Below are 5,754 nucleotides of genomic sequence, written 5' to 3'. Positions count from 1 at the left end.
AGAAACCGTCTATAACATACAGGAGAAACACTGGACAATGACCCCTGTGGCCTTACTGCTAAGGGATCATGGTTAGCTCAAAGAATCGGAATTTACAAATGTAAAACATGCAAGGCTTGTCAGTTTGGAGTAACAACCACCGAATATTCAACCCCTTTCGGAGGACCAAATAGACAAATCACTAAGGCCTTAAATTGCAAAACCGAATATGTGATATATCTCTTGGAGTGTCCTTGCAAACTAAGATATATCGGCAGCACTATCTTGCAAGGACATAAACGAATACTCCAACACATACGGGCTATTAAAAATCATGATCAGGCTTATCCTGTGGCACGTCACTTTCATGAACAACATGACGGTGATCCAAAGGAACTTAAATATTTCCTATTGGATTCTGTCCCCAGAAATAAGCGAGGAGGCAATAGGGAAAGGACCCTTCGTATCTTGGAAATGAATTATATTCTAAACCTTGATACCAAACAACCTAATGGATTAAACAGCTCTGAAGAATTACATGCCAGTTTGTAATAAATATGGTCCACCAGCATAAGTACGAAATTAATTTTTTATCAATACCTTTAGAAGTACATTTTGTAATTTTAAAGTGAGATCATAATATCAAACATAAAGAAAACTGCGATGGCCTCACATGATAGCTTCTGTAACAAATGCATTGGTTATTCAAGTACTAGAAAACCAATTTGGAGTTATTGTAAATTTTAAAACCAATTAGCCTACCAAAACCTTCCTTTTCATTTAAATCTTTTTTAATCACTTTTTTTATATGTAAATTTTAGGCACTTAGCACTTTTTTATAAGCACTTATTTTTGCACTTTAATGAGGGAGGAGTATAAAACATAAACAAAAAAATAACAAGTTTAGTAAGTGAGAGGATATTACTTAGATTTTAGTTTCGAATTTTTGGTCAGATCATCAATCTATTAAATAAATAATATTTTCCAGATAACCGGTATTAGAACTTACAAAAATAAGGTAGTCTGACGAACGTAAACGATAAAGACCTAGAAATCGATCAGCCTATATTCCACATAAAGACTATTTCAGTGAAGATGAGAGCATTTGGGCAGCATAAATGATTTTGGATTTATCCTTTTATATAGATTTTATGTATTTATTTGTTTATAAAGTTTTTTAAAATAATGCAATGTATTTAATTAACTTATATGATACTGTTTTTACTACTTTTACAGCTGTATTTAAACAGGAATCGTCCAGAATTTGTACATAATTATTCAATTATTTATCTAAATATTTATTTATTTAACTGCAAATTTGTACATGGTAACTTGCACCTTAAAAGTAGCTACAGGATCAATTTTGAAACTGAGTCTGAATTGAACAAGTCTAAACTTAAAATAACCGATATCAGTCCTATGTTGAGGACTTTAACTTGCTCCCAATGTTGGTATGAATGTCTTTTTAAAATGTAATCAGGCGGTGTTCACACACAAAGCACAACCACAAACAAATAAAAATGTAAGGGACAATCACGCAAAAAAAAGTAAGGAAAAAGAAAAAAAGTGTGTAACCTATAAAAAGTATTCCTATTCGTAAATGCGCGTCATGTGATCAAGTTCCCAGGGGCGGTCGCCAGTAGATAGTTATGGTTAGGACCGTGTTTCCATAGGAAATCTCAAAATTCTATTTTGAATAACCTTGGCGCCGGTTGACGAATCCTCGCGAAATGTTCAAAACTAATGGGGCGCTCCCCTCAGCTCCTACCCTGAAAGTCTCGGGGGGATTCGTCAAGCGGGGACCGAGAAAATAGGGGGGTCCCAAAACACGTTTTCCCCATGCATTTTCCCATAGGACCTTTAGTCGAAGGTACAGCCCGAACGGCTGAACAGAATTACTTGAAATTTGGCAAAGAGGTAGTCCTCAGGTCAGGGATGTGCCTTTTGCATATATGGAGTCAATCTGTTCAGTAGTTCCTGAGAATATTGCAGTTAAAGTACATAAATATCTATAGCCGCGCACCGTGCGCGCACGGTGCGCGCGCCCTAACGTGCGCGAGCGTAATTCTGATTGGTGGTTACATGTCAGTCAACGTTCGAATCGGTCGAAATCAGGAAGTGTCAGCCGCCATTTTGTTTGTTTTGAGTGCGAGAGTGAAAAAGGAAGGTGGCGAACGTGAAAAGGGGGCAGGGTAGAGAGTTCCTGACCCCCTAGCCTTTGTCAGGGGGTCCCTGAAGGACCCCGAAGGCAGAAAAAAACATTTTAATTTTTTTTTTTAAATCGCGCTGTGAAAAACCATTAAAAAAAATATATAAAAAATATAATAATAAATACATAACTTAGCATTTAAAAAACCGTACAAATTCACTGAAAAAACCATAGGTTTCACACACGTTATAGTTAGGAATTAGCATTTAAAAAACCTTGCAAATTCACTTAAAAAACCATAGGTTTCACACATGTTATAGTTAGCTGGACATTTCACTCGTAAAAAACCAATGAAATTCCCCCGTTATAGTTAGTTCAGATAACTATAACTCGCGCGACCGCCACTCTATCAAAAGGATGATGTCGTCACTGATGTCATGAGTGATGCCACTGACCATGTCATGAGTGATGAAATATGTGACGTCATGAGCAGTGGATTGCGGGCGCGATGGCAGGATAGATAGTGCTGCCAATGTAATATTTTTCGCACGAACATTTAAGGGCGTACACAGCATAGTCAGTATTGCAGGAGACATGTTTAGTGATCACAAATGGTTTGCACTTGGCTGACAATTTAACCAGTTTGCAGTTTTTGCTATATTTGCAATCCTTGCACTTGTTGCAGGTATAGAAACCGCTCACTGGACTGACCGCAGGTTTGATAATGAGTCCCACAGTGCTGTGACATATGATGTCTTTTAGTGATTTGGCCTTTCTGTATGTGACCTGTGGATAATGCTCTACTACTTTAGATAGATCCTTATCTGTTTTGAGGATTCTCCAGAACTTGTTTAGACATTCTCTAACTTCATGTGCCTGATTGGAATAGGTAGTGATGAACCTAATTTTGGTCTCGGGATCATTGTTAGTGGGCTCAACACTTTTATCTTTCAGTAGACCACTTCTATCTCTTTTTTCTACTTCTACACAAGCTTTTGTGATGTCAATCTGGCTGTCGTCTCTTTCTAGGAAGCGTTTGATCATTATCTCTTTCTCTATTTCATATCCCTGAGCAGTGCTGCAATTCCTCTTGGCTCGCAACAACTCACCAAGTGGAATGCTGCGTACCAAATTCATGGGATGGCAGCTGTCTGTGTGAAGCAGGCTGTTGCCCGCCGTTTCTTTTGTGAATAGGTAACTCTACAAACGCTTCCCTGTGACTACCACTCTGTGGTCCAAAAATTCAATCGTCTCTTTCTCAATCTTGCTACTGAATTTTAAATTCGAAGTATTGTCATTAAGTGTGTCAACAAACTGGAACTATTACTCCCCTCATTGTACACATAGATTTAGACAATGAAGTTCATTCTTTACTTAACAGAATAGATCCTTTTACCCACTGGGGCTTAATAATTCGACCCTCACACTAGGTCACAATGCGGGCTTTACCGCACTTGCGCAGTGTTTTTGACAAAATGCATTGGGTCTTGGGTCCCTTTAAAATCTTTAAATCATGAAAATGCAACCTTGATCTTGGTTCAGGTTGCAAATTTCTCATATGAGCAGGCCATCGGCAAAAACCTTAGCCTAAACCTCAACACTCGTGAACAAGGAAACCTTGTTTCCGAAACGCGTTGAGTCGTGCTGTTACCAAATAAAGTCTGCTTACAGCATTTGGGTGCCGTGGATCATTGTTTGTGGCATTGAAACAATGGATGTTGGATGTTATGGGTTTCACTAACCCGCCACGGCCCGCCGTCACTTGAGGCTTGAGTTGAAGCAAAGTACTATTATGGACTGTATAGATATATATATAGTTTCTTGTGCTGTACACCATTCCTTTATAGAAAACAGACGATGCGGACCAAAAATCGTGGTGCTAATGATTTATTTTGCTTGGTGCCCAGCACCAACTGCCATTATGCGTTTCGGTCTCACACAGACCTTGATCACATGATGATATATATATATAGAAAATAGGTCCTAACTATCTACTGGCGACCGCCAGTAGATTATATATATATATATATATATATATATATATATATATATATATATATATATATATATATATACCCAGGAATATATCTATAAAAACTCTGCTTTAATCTCACACAAGTCCGAGACAAATCCAAAACGCGTTGAGTTGTGCTGTTGCCAAATAAAGTCTGCTTACAGCATTTGGGTGCCGTGGATCATTGTTTGTGGCATTGAAACGATGGATGTTGGATATATATGTATATATATATATATCTTTAAAGTGCAGCCCAAGTTGTAACGCTGGCGCTCGATTTCTAGGGGCGGTGCGTTGCTTTTCCGGCAGAGCCACGCCGGTATTTATAAATCGATTATCGCCCAAAGAGCGAAGTAAAGACGCACTCACTTGTCTTTCAGAAGTGATTCAGGCGAAATTTATTTATTTATAATTTGCCATTCCCTATGCGTTTCGGTTAGGCTACTTTGACCTTGGTCACGAGATTAATCCCAGCATGTCCTACCTGCGTGTGCTGTCCCACCTAGGGGTAACTCTTTTCCTTGCATTTATTGTGGCCGACCCGGTCACGGGGCAGCACCACCGTGAAATCTGAGCGGGTCCGCCGCTACGTATTTGAGCAGCTGATGGTGGAGCAGGAGGGGCTGGGCATTGGCGGCTCTACAAAGACATTGTTTCCTCTGAGGGAGAAAAAAACTTTATTGATGGTATCAATGGCAGCGACCCACATGGGTAGAGACTTTTCAAACCACCAGTCCCAGAATGCAAGTTACTCACCGGAGTCTCATCTTTGTTGTGAAAATAAATGAGGGGATATACTGGTGACATGTGCTTGCCTTGATTCTTCAGATGCTGTCCATGAGGAAGGGCGCACGCCCGAAACGCGTCGGACAGGAGGACGAGTGAGGATTATGCCCGTGGCAGCTGCTTGTGCCTTTCAGCATGTCCTACCTGCGTGTGCTGTCCCACCTAGGGGTAACTCTTATCCTTGTGTGTGTATATATATATATATATATATATATATATATATATATATATATATATATAGATAGATAGATAGATAGATAGATAGATAGATAGATAGATAGATAGATAGATAGATAGATAAATAGATATAGATATATATATATATATTTCCTAGGGTCCTCACCCACAGGTACCACCTGTGGCTTGCTTCATCATTGGACACTCACTCAGACACATAAGTTACCGGTTTTGGACAGACCATATACATGCACTTTATGATATTCAAGATATTTCCTCCTTTAGTTTGTTGGTACACCAGTAAACACCAGTAATAGCTCATCCACACAATTTTCATATATGTCTAACACTTTAACAAAGGGACAGCATAAATGTCGGCATAATGGGAAACATAACCTCACCCAACCTAGGGAAGCCATAAGTCTGCACAACCACTGATAAGTATTACTCTTGAATGCCTCCTAGTGCTTGATGTGGAACCCACTGATGAAGGATGTTACGCCATCTAGGTGAAGGTTCATCATTGTATATGAGTACATTAATGTATGGTAATTCTATAAAAGGCTTGGCTGTTTACAGGAGTTTTTATTTCTTGTATTCTCATGTCTGTTCCAGTGGCGGGCAGTGATATTTAATAGTGGAGGGGCGT

The sequence above is a fragment of the Triturus cristatus genome, chromosome 1_2 (assembly GCF_964204655.1).
Source record: "Triturus cristatus chromosome 1_2, aTriCri1.1, whole genome shotgun sequence".
NCBI lineage: Eukaryota > Metazoa > Chordata > Amphibia > Caudata > Salamandridae > Triturus > Triturus cristatus.
Note: the sequence above shows the minus strand (reverse complement) of the source record.